Raw genomic sequence first — 18,178 nt, forward strand, 5'->3', positions numbered from 1 at the left:
TTATCTGTTCAAGCGGCTTCTGTGATTTTACATGAGGAACCTGAGGCTCGGGTTGGTTGACTTGACCAAGGTCGCACAGCTAAAAAGCCAAGGAGGTAGGTCCTGTACTGAGTCTCTCTGCCTCCAAGCCTCTTTCCTCTAGGCCACACTGATTTCCTTGTGATCCCTCACTTAAAACCATTGATTTATCTGTTTGCTAATTTAAGCTCTTAGCCTGGAGTAGGCACTGTTTTAGGACTTATGCATAAAAGGATACAAAAAAAATCTATATATCCTGCCTGGTGGGTCAGAGAAGGCTTACAGAGCAGTAGCATCTGAGCTAGGCCTGCCTCTCCTGATTAAGCCAGTAAATCCCCTTTTTGACAGAAGCTAGCATGAGCAATGATATGTAACTTGCAACTAAAAGTTTCCTCATACATGTTATATGGATGTAGCAGAATTTATTAACCAATCTAATATTGTTGGACATTTAGGTTGTTTCTAAAATTTCACTATTAATAATATTATGATGAACCTTTTGTTTTATTTATTTATTTAATTTTTTAATATTTATTCATCTTTGAGATGACAGAGAGAGACACAGCGTGAGTGGGGGAGGAGCAGAGAGAGAGGGAAACACAGAATCTGAAGTAGGCTCCAGGCTCTGAGCTGCGTCAGCACAGAGCCTGATGTGGGACTCAAACTCACTGACTGCGAGAATATGACCTGAGCTGAAGTCAGACGCTTAACTGACCGAGCCACCCAGGCGCCCCTATGATGAACCTTTTTAAAAAAGATTTTATTGGGGCACCTGGGTGGCTCAGTCGGTTAAGCGTCCGACTTCAGCTCAGGTAGTGATCTCGTAATCCATGAGTTCGAGCCCCACGTCGGGCTCTGTGCTGACAGCTCAGAGCCTGGAGCCTGTTTCAGATTCTGTGCCTCCCTCTCTCTGACCCTCCCCCCGTTCATGCTCTGTCTCTCTCTGTCTCGAAAATAAATAAACGTTAAAAAAAATTTTTTTTAATAATAAAATAAAAAAAAAAATAAAAAAGATTTTATTTTTAAGTAATCTCTACACCAAACATGGGACTCAAATTTACAACTCTGAGATCAAGAGTCACACGCTCCACTGACTGAGCCAGCCAAGTGCTCCTATGATGAACCTTTCTGCATATGCCTGTTTGTATACGTGTCTCAAAGCATCGAGGATACGTCTTTGATCTGTTACCATGTTGCCTTCCAGAAAGATTTGGATCAATTACTCTTCCGCCATAATTGCAAAAGAATGCCAATTTCTCCCCAATAACCTACTTCCTAATTGCAAGGCCCTGTATAAGGATCAGGATAATATGCATAAAAATACTTTACAAATAGTTATTAAATTTTTACCTATTATCAAAGAGCTTTCCTCTTAAGAAGGGAAACTATTATGTTTTGGGTGCTTCCTATGTGCTGGGCACTATACTAAGAACTTCCCATGCATCATGCTTTTTAAACTTCGTAACAACTCTTTGAGAAAAGGACTATTTTGTATTGAAATATAAGTGACATACAATATTCTATTAGTTGCGTGTGTGTATAACACAATGATTTGACTTTTGTAAACACTGAAAACTGATCACCACAGTAAGTCTAGCTACCGTCTGTCACCTTACAAAGTTAATTCAGTATTATTCACTGTTCTGAAAGGGACTCCTATTATCCCCATTTCATAGGGGAAAAAACCGAATTGAAGTAATTTGTCCAATTTGCAAAGCCAGCATCGGAACCCAGATCAGTCTGATTTCAGCTTCTCACTCTTACCGTTGCTTATGTTAAGCGGAATGTCTAAGTATGAAATAGCGGGGGCCTCAGACACATAACAGTTAACGATACTACCACGCAAAGTTAGGTACTAGGTAAGTTATACAGATGGCTATGTAAGGTAAATGTGTGCCTTAGCTAGGGTGACCCAGCCCCAGCTCTCGGACGGCAGGTGAAGGTGAAAACATACGTAGCCTGGCAGATAATACTCCTCAAAGACATTTCTCCCTCGTTTCTTTTCCACTGCCAGGCACCCCCCAACTCAGTGTGGGCATCCCTTCCTCACCGAAGACGGTGCTGCGGATCGTCCAGAACTTGCTCATGTCATTTTCATCAAAATTCCCTGGTTCATAAAAAAACTCAGAAGGTGTTAAGATTCCTACTTGTTCTTGAGTCGTCGATTATTACAAGTCATTGATTTGGGTAATAACTATTACCCAAAAAAGACTAGTTTTTTTTCCCCTATCTGCTCCCCTTGTATTTTTATTCAAACCAAGAAGCCTCACTTCATTATAAAAGTAATTCATTTTCATGCTACTGCAAAATGAAAATCTGAGTCAAATACACCAGTTACATCTCTCTCCTTTTAGCAGCTATCCAGGTACTTTGAAAACCGCTCACAGGTCTTTGGAGACAGTCAACTGGCTTCCTGTCTCCTCCCAGACTGGTGCTCAGGTGCCCACGTCCCAACTTAGGGCTGTCAGTTAACACAGATCAGTCTTATCAGGCTGTGGGCCTGAGGCCTTGGACACACCTGCCACACTCCCATGTCATCTCTTTGGGACGAAGGGGGGTGAGCTGCCCACGTGATGTGCGACTTTGTAGCGTCCTGGTAAAGAGACACAGGGACTCGACCAGTTTACCTAGATGACCTGAGGTCAGCTTCTATTATCTGTTTCCTCATCTGCAAATCGGTGAAAAATTACATTCTCGGGGCCTTTGTGGGTATTAAATGAGACATTGTATATTAAACTCTTCGCCCTGTGCTCGGCACATATTGTGTTCAAAACATAATTGTATACGCGGCTTCACACTGGCAACAAGAAGGGAAAAGATGTCCTTTCAAGACCCCTGTCTTGAACCTCAAACAGCTCTGCCTCTCCATTCCCTGGGCTCCGCATTCCTCTGAACCTTTGGGAAGCGGAAGGTAGCAACGAAGGAGACCACACCACCTCTTCTAACACTCTCAATGCCATCATCACAGATCCAAGCTCTGTCTCGCGGCTCTCCTCTACCTCAGCTGCCTGTTTTTGGCTACTACCTTTGTTCCTGCTTATATCATGCATTTTCCCCGAGAGAAAACCCAGAGGCATTCCTTGTTCTTCCTCTCGCTTGGCCTCCTGCACGGCTACAGTGCGAACAACAGTTGGAGTTGCAGGATTGAAGAACAATAATGAAAATGATGAATTCATACCCATTTGCACATTAAAAAAAACCTCTGCTTTCACCAAAGCAGAAGGTGAAAGAACATTCCTCATCTGCTTCAGGTTATTTAAAGTTACATTCTTATAACAAGAGAGTTAATAAAAGATTGTGTACAACTCACTCCATTTTAAGCCAGATGTTCACAAAGCACGCTCTCTAGAATACCTGTTCAGAAGAATGTTAGCAACACAGCATTAAAGAAAATCCCTTGCTAGCAGAACATGGGAAAAGGTGGGCTAAGCAAAATTTAAATTGTAGGACTCTCTCAAGGCCACAAGATCAAAGCGCACACTGAATCTCCAATGGGGGTTATGGTGTGTGATATTTTCCAAATTGGACTTCAAGCTCTGTTTTTGAGGAACGTCTCAGAGGACTTGCGTTCTTCTCGACCCACTTTGGAAAACAGACACAAATCCAAGGAGGATCACATTTAATGACTGTTCTAGAGGTAGAAGTGAGGCTGAGAATCATATACTTGAAGATAACCAGACAACCTGTCCTTCTGTTGCCAGACAACAGGAATTTAAGAGGAAAGGGAGGGTAGTGGTTAGTCCTCTACCAAACTGGGGCAGTAGATTTGGGGGACAAAGCAGCACCTATGTAAAGAGCTCTTTTGCCCTGGACGGTGGTCACCGAAGGGGAAAATAACACACGCCCTGAAAAGAACGTATGCTACATAAACATGGCATGGTAGAGGGCAGAGGAGAATGGTGTGGGATATGTTGGGGGGAGTACATTCCTCTCTTTAGCTTTTTGGAAATATGGTAGAATTATGCAAAGGAACTAAGCCAGTGCCAGCGATTATTAAATAAAAGGTCCAACCATGTATGTCTGCAACAGTATACAAAAATCACAACTTCTTCGACCACATGGGAAAAAAGAAGAAAACTAGCAGGGCTTCGGGTTTGCCTCACCTAGACTTATAACCACTACACCTGAGTGACTCATACTTCTCTCCCTCCCTCTCTACGTATCAGTCATGCTACTCCTGCTCGTGAGGCCTCTGTCCTTGGCCACCGACTTCCCCCCCCAACCTCTGTCTCATCCCAACCTCAGACAGGATATATCCCTTGGTTTAGAGCTATTTCACTTGCCTGTGGCAACAAACGAACAAATGTATTGGTGCATCGCACTGAAGAGCTGAAGAGGAGTCTGGGCTCAGGCCCAGCGTGAGCAGCTTTGAGGGGGCCTCAGTCAAGGTCATGAGGACCCAGGTCTCTCTGCTGCATCTTTTGGCTCCACTCTTCTGTGTGCTGGCTGGCTCCGTACTCGAGCTCCACAGCTTGGCCAGATGGCTGCGGCCCCCCATGCCCGGCAGATACAGCGCTCTCTTCCCCAGAAGTCCCTGCAGTGGTCACCACTGAATCTCATTGGCTCTGGCTGGGTCCGGTCGCTGAGCCAACATAAGCATTCCTATCTGCTCCTTGACCGACCTTGCCCTCCCTCGAAAATTTGATGAATTTTTCACTCAGTGATTAATGTCCTATTGCCTCTGTGTCTTGGTGAATTTCCCTATATTTTAAACAAGTTACAAATTATTCTAACAAAATAGTAAGAGTTATAAATTGATACCTGAATAGGGTGGATACAGGTGGTTCGGGGGCGTGAAGGCCTGGCCCTGGAGGCACTGCCTGGATGGAAGGCACATGAGAGTGATTCTCCACGACGGTCCAGATGGCATTAGGGACCCTCTTCTCCCTCCGCGTCCTGAAGGAGAACAAGGGCACTGGGCTCTGTAGATCAGAGTAAACACAGGGTCTCGGGTCAAACGAGCAATGTGGGAGAAGCAGACTCTTTCTTGTTTTAGTACCTTTCTCTCCTTTTACCTGATCTTTAGAATATTCTACAGCGTTCGGCTTTACTTTTCAACCATTCCCTGGTGGTTCATTATAGGATTAACCAGGCCAACATGCATAATCCACTGGTGTGAATTTTGTGGCTAGGGTCATGTTCTAGACTCACTTACGTTCGGTTCTGTGGCAGAAATACCAGACTCTTGCTGGCACAGTACCAATACCGGTAATATCAGGATCCAAGCTTCATCTGGCTGCTGTCTCCCCCTACCCCACACTTCTCAACTCACCAGCGTCCTTCTCCTGCACCCCACCTCTGTCTACCTCCCTCCCAGCCTACCCTGTCTGCTGTGCATCCCTCCAGGAGTATAAAATAGGGTCTCACTTAGAGGTTCCCCGGCTATCAGTGACCGAGGACATTACACTATCCCTGCGGCCTTTGCAGTTAAGGCCTCGGAGAGGTGGGCGGCCCAAGACCCTCCCCATCCCTCCATCCCATTCCTCCTGCTGGTAAGCACAGCATGTAGATAGACATGCTGGGCTCCCCCACACCCACTCTGTCCCGTTGCCTTAGCAACGAGGCTGAGAAAGTTGGGTTTCTTGGTATCCAAGGTTACACTGTGCTCAGACGCCTGCTACATGTACAAATGGATCTCTAGTTCGGTGAGAGGTTTTAACTGTGTACAGGTGGATACGAGTGACACAGCGAATCTGGGTCTGATCACAAGATTCCCTTTCGTTTGTGTAACCAGAACTCAGGGTTATCACTAGGATCATTGGCAATCAGCAGAAAGAGCTGCTTGCTTTCTTCCCAGGAGTAAGGAAAGTGGGTTCTTAAAGGCAGGGGTGAGAACTGGGGCGAGAGTTGATAGAAAGGGAGGGTCAATGTTATTATTTACTTTTTATTCAGTCACGTGAATTTACAAAAGAAGAGGACCGTGCATCTTTGCCCTTTACAGTTCACAGCCTAGGGTGTTTTTTGGGGTGGTCCCACAGACCATCTCCCCCAAGACAGCCAAAGGTCAAGCTGGTAGTCAAGGGACACACATAGCTCACCCCAGATACTCCTCTGAGCAGAGGCAGCAGGCCCTCAAACCCAGAGTCTTTTGTTGCCTCAGCCCTGCTCTGCCTTCCCTGCTCTCTCCTGCCATGGGGGGGAAGCTTCTCTGGGCCCAGCTCTACCCGGGTTGTGGCCTCTCAGCCAAGCTCAGCCACACAAGCGTCCCAGCTGAGTTCCTGCAAGGAGGAATGGCTCCATGGGCCGTTGGATCCAGAGTGCCTGTCTTCTAGCTTGGCTCATGACAGACAGCCCTTGATGGTTTCCAGAGCAGTTCCACAGACATCTCATGTGATGTTGCAAAAGTCCAAGGAGGAGGAAGGTACAGTTTATCCGGCCCATGTTGCAAGTGAGCAAACAGGGACTTAGAGCAGCCCACTTAGTAGCGTGGACCTGGTGCTTGTGGCCTGGGGTCCTCCTCTCCCTATCTCTTAGCCCCATGACTTGGGAACGTGGTCCTGCAGAAGGCAAATTTGCCATCCAGTTTTGAAGGAGATTTTGCAGACCCATTTTAGTTGGCATTCTCTCAGAGAAACTGAAAGAAATTAAAGACAACCCCACCAGCTGTAGTATTAAAGTTCTCAATAAAGAAGTTCATGATCAGGGTGCCTGGATGGCTCAGACAGTAGAGTATGCAGACTCTTGATCTCGGGGTTGTAAGTTCGAGCCCCACGTTGGGTGTAGAGCTTACTTAAAGAAATAAAACCTTATTAAAAAAAAAAAAAAGAGTTCATGGCCACAGTGACAGTATTTTCTGAACTAAAAAACAGGATATGTGGTCTTACCAATGGTTCTTGCTAATTTCAGAACTTGGTCTTATGAAAAAGAAAGCTCATCAGATTTAAATCTCATTCAGTTATACATGTAACCAATTGCCATCAGTGGAAAAAATAAAATGACTTGGATCAGGATTATCCCAGAAAGTTGGGGCCAGTGTGGCTGCATTGATGATGCTATGAGGTATGAAGCCACACTTACTTATTTTTTTAAATTCACATTCTTTTTTTCTTTCAAGAAGATTAAGGTGATTTATAAACAACTTCTATTAATCCTTTTGTGAATACTGAAATCAAGTTTAATAGAAATTGATTACTATAGGTTTCTTCTAAGAAACCTGGCAGGATTAATATTTAAGAGGAACCGCAGAACTCTGATCATTAACGATACTCTTTTCAAAAACTCAGATTAGGAAATTAGTAAAGTCAACAGTTCAAACACGGAAAAAAAGTGATCTCCGATTAATGTCATGATCCATTTTTCTTTCAAAACTTTTAAAGGAGGGGCGTTTGCGTGGCTCAATTGGTTAAGCGTCTGACTTCTGCTCAGGTCACGATCTCATGGTTCGTGAGTTTGAACCTCACATCAGACTCTCTGCTGTCAGCATGGAGCCCGCTTCGGATCCTCTGTTCCCCTTCTCTCTCTCTCTGCCCCTCCCCTGCTTGTGCTCTCTGTCTCTCTCAAAAATAAAAAATAAACATTAAAAAAAACAAAAAGCCTTTATTTTATTTTTTTTTTTTTTTTAATTTTTTTTTCAACATTTATTTATTTCTAGGACAGAGAGAGACAGAGCATGAACGGGGGAGGGGCAGAGAGAGAGGGAGACACAGAATCGGAAACAGGCTCCAGGCTCTGAGCCATCAGCCCAGAGCCCGACGCGGGGCTCGAACTCACGAGCCGCGAGATCGTGACCTGGCTGAAGTCGGACGCTTAACCGACTGCGCCACCCAGGCGCCCCAAAAAAAACAAAAAGCCTTTAAAGGAAACTTTATCTTTGTTTTCAGGGTTGTTGTTGTTTTTTTCTTCTGGTTTCCTTTCAAGGAAGTTTCAGAAAGATTTAAGAAACATGTAGGTCAGGCAAATGTCTAGAATTTTGAAGAATGAGATTATAAATTCTTTGCCACCAGATCTTTCCTCACAAGAAAAGCTGGTGACAACAACGTGCCAGGGACTTTATTTTATGACAAATAGAAACAGTGAAGTTTTAGCATTAATTTGAAAAAGCTATGCTCAGAAACATGGAAACACAGCAGCCAAATCATTTCTTAAAGGTTTTAAAATTAATAAAAACCTAATTGCAATATAATTTTATTACATTTTTTATATTGCTTGTAAAATTACAATTACACAAGTACGAAAACAGGCTTCTGTTACTTGACTGTCTCATTTTATGCTGTTCTTGGGACAATTTATCCTTAAATATAATACTAAGCAGCTTTAAGTTGCCTATTTTACAACATCAACAAAATTAAGCTCCCTGTGTCTTAATCTGGAGTATTTTATGAGAAAACATTCTTCAGATTTAATAAGTGTTTTATGGATTTAAAGGGAATCGAAATAGAGTCGCATGATAGTTTTTTTTTTTTCCAACTTTTTTTTTTTTGGGGGGGTGGGGGACAGAGAGAGACAGAGCATGAACGGGGGAGGGGCAGAGAGAGAGGGAGACACAGAATCGGAAACAGGCTCCAGGCTCTGAGCTGTCAGCACAGAGCCCGACGCGGGGCTCGAACTCACGGACCGCGAGATCGTGACCTGGCTGAAGTCGGACGCTTAACCGACTGCGCCACCCAGGCGCCCCAATAGTTTTTTTAAAAAATAAGATTTGCATTCTCTGTAGGTGACTATAAAAAAAAACAAACCCAAAATTTAAACTCAGAACCATACATACGGAGGCTCCTTAAATACACGTTTGTTCTTGCTCGATCTTAAAGATTGTAAATTACCCACCACCACAACTAGTTCATTTGCAGCCTCGTGCCCAGGGGCTTAAGTTTCTTCCCACTTCGGAGATGCCCTGTGTAAAACCTATTTACACAAATATTCAAAAACTCGCAAAGTGCGTACAAGGATAGCTGCCTCTTCCCTGCATCTGACAGGTGTTAAGAATTTTCCACCCTGAGCAGTTGAGACACAGTCTCTTCGGGAGTCCAGGTCTGAGGTAATGAATCCACTTACTGGAGAAATGATTCACCAGAGAGAAACCCGCTACAAAATGTATCCAAGTTGAATCAGATTCCCAAAACAGCCACCAGATTTGCCCAGATTTGACTCTATGACCGACACAACCAACAGCAGTTGAAATGGGTCACAAACACAGCTTGTGTGACAAAAGTGACCAGATTTTGGGCACTGCACCAAGACCTTTCTTCTCCCTTTTTTCTCCTCCGCACTTTGTCTTTGGCCAGGCTACGCACCAGCACAATTGGACCTTTGTTCCACGGCCCACCCAATAGTCAGCGGGGCTTCCTATTCTTGTGTTTTTCCTCCATCTGCACAAAAACCAGCCCTCCTCCTCCCCTCTAAATCAAGATTCATGCCGTGGGCAGCAGCTTTTGCTAATAGAACTTGAACTTGAAGGATGAAAGAGGACACAGAATTGAGTTGCCTTTTGAGGGGTTAATTGAACTTAATCCCGGATGGAATGAATGGCTTGAATGTCACTGCCCTCCTCTTCCCGTCCCCACACTCCTGCTCCCAGTGCTGTGATGCTTGGTTCCTGACACGCTGTCCTAATGCCAGTTTCTTCACAGAGACTTTGCACAGCACATTTGTTCTCTCTGATCTGCACTTCCGACTTCAGCCAGTTATTTGTCCATGAGCTCGACACATTTACTGATCTTTTACCGTGGGCCAGGCATTGTGCTGGGATGCAAAGATCCATTCATTCAACCCATTAATCATCAATATTTGTTAGGCTACTATTGTGTGTTCTAGGTCAGTTACACAGCAGAAAACACAGCTGCCTTCATGGGGCTTATAATTTATGGGGAGTGTGGCAAAGACAAATTTACAAATTACATATATAAATTATACCCCATGTTAGGTGAGTGCCTAAAGAAAAATACGCCTGGGAGAGAGATAAAGTGTTGGATAAACTTAAAACTGAGCGGGGGGGGGGGGGGGGTGCGCCCCTGGGTAGCTGAGTTGGTTGAGCAACTGATTCTCGATTTCAGCTCAGGTCATGATCCCAGGGTTGGGGGATGGAGCCCCAGGTTGGGCTCTGTGCTGAGCATGCAGCCTGCTTGAGATTCTCCCTCTCTTTCTCTCTTTCTCTCTCTGCCCCTCTTCCCTGCTCACTCACTCTAAAATAAAATAAAATAAATTAAAATAAGGTGGTTAGGGAAGGGCTCACTGTAATGATGAGCATCTACAGATGTGTGGGGCCAAGCCCTGTAGACAGAGGAATAGCCATGCCAAGGCCCTGAGGCACAAGAGTGTTTGGAAAGACTGGTGAGGCGCCAGTAATGTGGCTGGGACTGCGTTAATGAGGGGGAGAGTAGTGGGAGGTGAGACTGGGAAATAGGTAGAGGCAGATCATATGGGCCTTACAGGATGTGAGAAACACTTTGACTTCTGAAAGTGAAACGGGGAGCCATCTGAAGGTTTTAGGGCAGAGGAGGGACATAACATGCTGGGGTAACAACTGACTGGCTGGGGGATCGGGGGAGGCAGAAGCAGGAAGATCCGTGGAGGCCCCCGCAGTAGGAGTGACAGGCCGATGTTGGGGAGCAGGCGGGGCGAGGGGGGGGGGGGTGTCCAGGTGGTACGGAGCATCGGAAGTCCGGATATATTTTGAGGATGGAGCTAATAGGATTTGCTATGGATCAGATACAGGACGAGGAAACAAGGAAAAAAGGTATGACTCTGGTTTTAGGCCTGAAATCTGGGACAATAAGAATGAGACGCAAATACATGCCTTCAAAGAGACGGCTAACGAGGGCCCTCGTGGCAGGAGCGCCTGCTGTCCCAGCATGAGGCTGCAGGGAAGTCGCCCGGATGCCTCGGCGCAGCCAGGGCTGGCTGGGGCCTGGGGAGGGGAAGGCACTGCACCAGGGTCGGGGTCGCCAGGCGGCCGAGGCGGGGAGGATGTTGCAGACTCAGAATCCACCAGGGGCCTGCTGCTCAGGGGGTGGTGGCTGGGCAAAGCAGGAGTGGCCACCAACGATGCTGCCGGACCGACGCGACAGTCCCTAGCCGTCCTTCCGCGGTTGGAGAAGCCAGGCCCGCCTTTCACCCCTTCCGGTGCCGCAGGGAGGACCACGTGACAGTCCTGGCCAATGACATGTAAGCTCGTGTGGGTGGGGCTTTGCGGCAGAAACGTGCTCCGCCCTCCCGAGGCAGGAGTCTGTTCGGGCCGCTCGGGCGGCTCGGGCGGCTCGGGCTGCTTCCGGGAACGCAGGCGCCGAGTGCCAGCAATACGCGTGCACCTTCGAGCTGGCAAACCCACGTGCTAAGTCAGGAGGATGTGGAGGGAAGGTGGAAGAATGAGTCTTGATGAGGGTGAGCTGTTGCTCCCACTCTGATGTTCTGCTTCTAGACCTCTCCTAGGTGAGGTCATGAAAGGTCTTTGCTTGCGGAAGCCTCTGTTAGTTGGATGTTCTGTAAGTGCCCAAATCGTTCCTAAGTAATGGAGCCAGAAGCCTTGCAGACCTTGAGAGTTGCTCCAACCTGTGGGCGATGGGGAACCCGCTGAAGGGTTTATGGGGGAGTAATGTGATCTGATTTCCACTTTAGAAAAACCTGGCAGCAACATGGGAGCTGAACTAGAGACTGGAGGCAGGGAGGCCCAAATGCAAGAGAAGGCCCAGAGGTGTGGAGGGCCCTGTGTGCCAAAAGCTGGAAGACTCTTAACCTTGGGCACCTCTTCCATGCCTTCTCTAAGGTCCCTCTCTACTTGTGGGAGAAGCAGAAGGGGCAAGAAGAAATTTCTCTAATCATTGCCTTTTCTCTCTGTAGAGATTTCAGCGCTACATAACAAATTAGCACAAATATAGCAGCCTACGGCCACACGCATTCATTATCTCAGAATCTCCAGTGGGGTCCAGAGTCCAGGTGTAGATGCGCTCTCTGTTCAGGGTCCCACCAGGCTGAAATCAAGACATCAGCTGCGTGTGATCTCAGCTGGAGCTCAGGGGCCACTTCCAAGTTCAGTTAGTTGGCAGAAATCAGTACTGGGTCTTTTAGGACTGAGGTTTCTGCTTTCTTGCCAGCCATCAGCCAAAGAAACTCTCAGCTCCTGGAGGTCTCCCCGGGTCCTTGTCATGTGCCCCCATAAGCAGTTCTCAGCATGGCAATTTGTTTCCCTCTTTGAGGCCAGTGGGACAAATCTTTCTTGCCAGTCCAGCTAAGATGGAAGTTGTATGTAACACAAAGGAATCACAGGCATGACTATCCCATCCCATTCCCAAGTCCTCTTCATATAAGAGAAGGGGATTAGACAGAGAATATATACCAGGGGGGTGGGAATCTTGGGGGCCATGTGGAATTCTGACCACTTTACCCATGATTCTCTTTTCCTCTCCTTTGCTCCTACTCTCTGCACTCATGTGGGACCTAATCTCTATGTAGTTCCTACCTCTGGAAAAATGTAAGTCATATTTTGGCATGGGAAGTTTCTTGTCAAAAGGGAATTTGAAGTGAGTCAAAGGAACCTGACTAGAACTAAACCTCCCTCATTGGCCAATATGAAGTCCATTGGATTTGTTTGCCAAACTATAGTATTCATTGTGTTCTAGGTATTGCTGTTGAATGATTTATATACACGATGTTATTTGATTCCCTCAACACCTGTTTGAGAGGAGCATTGGTGTCTCCATTTTACAGATGAGGAATTTGAGACTCGAAATGGAGGCACTCAGGCTCACACGAGTGGCAAGCTGGGGAGGCAAGTCTTTTCAAAGGCCTGCTCTTCACCACCATGCCGTATTACCTCTGGCTGTCCCTTCACCAGTACGTGTGTGGTGGCCTGGGGGTGAGAAGCAACAAAGGCACCACTCAGAATGACAGTCCTCCATTGCATTAAGTAGAAAACGCACCATCTTCCAAAGTTATACACATCCAGTGCCTCAGATGGGCTCCTTTGGCTTCTCTCTGTGATGAACAGCGTCTGACATTTTCAAATCGGCCTTGACACGTCCTCATCAGAAACACAAATTTGAATGAAAGAAGAATTTTAAGCCTCAAAAATCAGAAAGAAGACTTCTCAGCCTGCTTCCTGTTCATGAAAGGATTTGGGCCTCTACCAGTAATTATCAAAATGTTGAGACCTCAATAACTTCCCAGTCAAGTACGAGGTAAATAAAAGTGTCTAATCTACTGCCCAGGAACTTTATGATTGTGTTTCACGGACTGAGTATTGGGGGCTGCCAACTGGTTGAGATGGAATATTCCATGCAGCAGTGCAATGCATCCGTCTCTATGGAGGCTCCAAACGGGGGTGGTATGAAGACATATTAAACTATAGGACCTAAGTGCTGGTTTATAACTTAAAAGGAATTGCATTTGTCTTCAAGAACAATAGAGAAGCTTTCAACCAATTGAGTCAAACCCAAGAGAGACTTGTAAGAAACGTCTCATAGAGGCGAAAATATCTCATAGGTGATTGACTATCACTGAAAATCTCATTGAGGTTCTAAAAAAGCCGAATGCATCCATTGTGGGATAAACTGGGGACTCGACTCATTGCAGTTGACAATACCCCCCTGCCTCTACTTCTGACACCGAGCCAGCCTGTCTAAGGAAAGGAGGGCCATCCTTTTAGTCACCTCAAGGCAGGAGCCACTGTGGCATCTGTGGAGGGCCTGGGGCACAGCATTAACATCTCCTTCGCCCCTAAACATGGGTACATGACCAGAGACACTTTGAGAAAGAATTAGGACATGCCCATGTTTCCCATGCCCCACAAATGAAATCTTAGCCCTGGGCTGTTTTGTGATCAAATTGTCTTCCATGTAGACCTGGTGAACATATAACAAACGTCCCTTCCACTTCCCCCAAGGTAATGGAAGTAGAGTTTTGACTTCAGCTCTACCTTGCTATACAGCTTCTTCTCTTCTTCCCTGGGCTTGTCACTTTCCAATGCATTTCTAACAGAAAGAGCCAGGGAGACCACTGTGTGTTTTCCTTAAATGAGAACCAGCACGGAAGTATGGGATGAAGTGGCAGTGACTCGTGTTTGCCCTTTGCTAAACCAAGTGTTTAACTGACTTCTTATTTAGTTACACAGCAGGTTGGAAATCCTTGTTTACGACAGTATATTATGCTCTTGTTGATACATTCAATTAAACCTAGTTTGATTTTCTATGATAAACATTAAATTTTTTTGCAAAAAAGTGAATTTTATCCTTAGTAAAAAAATGGCACAAAAATAGACACATAGAGCAATGGAATAAGAATAAAATAGAATAGTAAAACCCAGAAATAAAGCCACAATTTTACGGTCAATTAATCCTCGACAAAGGAGGAAAGAATATACAATGGGAAAAACAGTCTCTTCAACAAATGGTGTTGGGAAAACTGGACAGCAACATCCAGAATGATGCAACTGGACCACTTTCTTACATCAAGCACAAAAATAATCTCGAAATGGATTGAAGACCTAAATGTGAGACCCCAAACCATAAAAATCCTGGAAGGGGGCATTGGCAGTAATGTCGTTGACACTGGCCATAGCAACATTTTTCTAGATAGGTCTGTGAAACAAGGGAAATAAAAGCAAAAATAAACTATAGGGACTACATCAAAATAAAAAGTTTTTGCACAGTGAAGGAGACGTCAACAACAAAATCAAAAAGCAACCTACTGAATTGGCAAATGACATATCCAATAAAGGGTTAGTATTCAAAATATATAAAAACTGATACAATTCAATACCCCCCAAAATGAATAATCTAGTTAAAAATGGGCAGAAGACATGAACAGACATTCCTCCAAAAAAAGATATACAGATGGCTAACAGACACATGAAAAGATGCTCAACATCACTCATCATTAGGGAAATGCAAATCAAAACTACAATGAGCTATCACCTCACACCTGTCAGAATGGCTAAAATAAAAAAAAAAAATAGAAGAAAAATCGTGTTGGCGAAGATGTGGAGAAAAAGGAACCCTTGTGCACTACTGGTGGGAATGTAAACTGATGCAGCCACTCTAGAAAACGGTATGGAGCTCCCTCAAAAAGTTAAAAATAGAACTACTCTATGATCCAGTAATTACACTATTGGGCATTTCCCCAAGAAATACAAAAACACTAATTCAAAGGGATACATGCACTTCTGTCTTTATTGCAGCATTATTTACAATTTCCAAATCATGAAAGCAGCCCAAGCGTCCATCATTTGATAAGCGGATAAAGAAGATGTGGTGTATATACATACGGTGGAATATTATTCAGCCATAAAAAGTAATGAAATCTTGCCATTTGCAATGGCACGGATGGAGCTAGAGTATAATGTGAAGCAAAGTAAGTCAGAGAAAGACCAATACCTTATGATTTCACTCATACGTGGAATTTAAAAACAAAACATAAGAGCAAAAGGGGGAAAAAAGAGAGACAAACCAAGAAACAGACCCTTAACTATAGACAACAAACTGATGGTTGCCAGAGGGGAGGTGGGTAGGGGGATGGGTGAAATAGGTGATGAGGATTAAACAGTATGCTTATCATGCACACTAATATATGGAATTGTTAAATTACTATGTTGTACACCTGAAACTAATATAACACCATGTTAATACTGTAATTAAAATAAAAATCTTAATAAAAAAATAAAATTGGGGCACCTGGGTGGCTCCGTTGGTTAAGCGTCCGACTTGATCTCAGCTCAGGTCATGATCTTGCGGTTGGTGGGTTCGAGCCCCGCATCAGGCTCTGTGCTGACACTGCAGATCCTGCTTGGAATTCTGTCTCTCCTTCTCTCTGCCCCTCCCCTGCTTGTGCTCTCTTTCTCTTTCTCTCTCTCTCCAAATAAGCCAGTAAACTCAAAAAAATTTTTTTTCTAAATTAAAAAATAAAATTAAAAACATTTATTTATATCTTTAAAACAAATCAGAAAGAAGAGACTGTGTGGGGGTTAAATCCAAGGCAGAGCTTCCAGCTTTTAGGACTTACATAAATTTTGTCTAGAAATCAATGGAGCATGAATAGAAATGCTGACCTACCCCAAACAAAGCACACACCTTCCCTGGGCCAATTGCCCAGATCTTTGCATGGGCCAGTGATGCCTGGGCATTGCTTCTTCAGAATTTAGCTCTTGATTTGTTGCTGCCAGGATTCGGACCGAGGCTTACAAAGGAGGCAGGAAGCTATCGGCACAAAATGGCCACATTGCTTTGTTTTAGAATCTTTGTCTACACACGTGGGTGAAGAAAGCACCACAGAAAGCCTGGGAACGTGTAAGGGAAGCCACTTAGTACGGTGGTAAAGATCATGGGCACTGGCCCAAGTCCTGTGTTTAAACACCTGCTTTGCCCTTTAATAGTTGTTTGACTTAAGAAACTTTTTATTATTTATTTATTTAAAAAAATATTTTTAATGTTTATTTATTTTTGAGAGAGAGAGAGAGCACGAGCAGGGGAGGGTCAGAGAGAGAGACACAGAATCTGAGCTGTCAGCACAGAGCCCCATGCAGGGCTTGAACTCACAAACTGTCAGATCATGACCTGAGCTGAAGTCAGACGCCTAATTGACTGAGCCACTCAGGCAGGCGCTCCTACTTAAGAAACCTTTTAAAAAAGTGATACAACTTTATTTCATTCACTGTTACACTACCACAATTATGAGTACCGATCTCTCTGTTTCCATTGAGGTGTTATTGACATATAACAGTATATTAGTTTCAGGTGTACAAAGTAATGACCCAATGATACGTATATGCTGCAACATGATCACCACAATAAGCTAACATCCATCACCTCACAGAGTCACACATTTTTTTTTCTTGTGACCAAAACCTTTAAGTTCTACTCTCCTTGTCGCTTTCAAATATGTGACACAGTATTGTTAACTATACTCACTGTGCCGTACGTCCCATCCCCATTTAGGGAAGATTTTTTTTTTTTTTTTTACCCTCTCTGAGCCTCAGTTTCTTGATCTGTAAGCTGGACACGCGAAGACACCCACCCGTGAGAGAATTTAAATGAGATATGAAACCACCTCGCCCGGGGCAGAGACCCTGCCCCCAGGAAGTGTCTGATAAGGGATGATGGTTGGTGTTTTGCCTTTGCAGCTGTTCTGGTCTGCTCAGCACTGTCTGCCAAGCTCTAGCAGAGGTACTTCCATGCCCCGGTGGCAGCTTAGTCAAATCGCAGGCAGGAAACGGTGCATCTTCTTTTAGGCTAAGCTCCTAACCAAGCTAGGTTAGGGAAGCCCTTAGCATGAGAGGATGTTCAGAGTTCCACTGACAGAGGCACAGGAGAGTGTGGGGAAGGGATCTGGGAAGAGAGGCCAGCGCCTGTGACGGCCCGGCGATGAGACACGGCGCCTTCCTAGTGCTCTGCGGCCTGTTGTTACTGAAACCTTAGTCCTTTACGTGTTTCCTGCCCTGGGGTCTAGAGGAATGCATGACACAGAGGAGTGTCGCCATCTACGTCACTTAGAGATTTAAGCGTTTTGAAAAGTTTGTGTCCATGTATCTGAGTCATACACACACACACACACACACACACACGCGGAGGCAACATTCCCCAAAAGTTCAACGATAATTCTTGTCTCAGGAATCAGGACCTGTTTCACAAACTGTGACCCTAGGAGGAAGCCCACTGCTTCTCAGATGCAGGGACCCTGGGAACAATCCTCCCGCTGCATATTTTAAAGCAGCAAACCTGTTAGCTCAAAGTCTAGGCACTGTGGTCAGCAGTTTGCCTGCATGACGTCAGTTATGCCCTTGTCTTTATCCATTTCCCCTCCACTCAGGCTGTAGGCCACTTCCTGTAGACCTGGAATGTTTGATGGGCAGATGGACCTTATAATACCCTGCCTAACTCGGAGACGGGAGATACTGCTGGCTTGTTGCTCTTGTTGGGGAAGCCTGAATGGAGGCTCTTTGTACCCATGGCCTTGTGACCCAGAAGGGACAAAGACCAAAGGGCCGGCCACCCTGGTGAGGGGGGACAGAGCGCTTTCAGCTTTGGGGCATGGCAGCTCTTCCTTTCCGGCTCTTTGATTCCGTACCCATATCGTGTTCAGCCTTGTTTGCATCCTGTCTCTTTCAAACTATGCCACAGAATGACACCATCTGCAAACAAAAGTATCTTCCCCTAGATCTAAGAAAGAAAGAACGCAAGCAAGAAAGCAAGCAAGCAAGCAAGAAAAGAAAAGAGAAAAGAAAAACGAAAAGAAAAAA

This window comes from Prionailurus viverrinus, chromosome F2, assembly GCF_022837055.1.
Source record: "Prionailurus viverrinus isolate Anna chromosome F2, UM_Priviv_1.0, whole genome shotgun sequence".
NCBI classification, from domain to species: domain Eukaryota; kingdom Metazoa; phylum Chordata; class Mammalia; order Carnivora; family Felidae; genus Prionailurus; species Prionailurus viverrinus.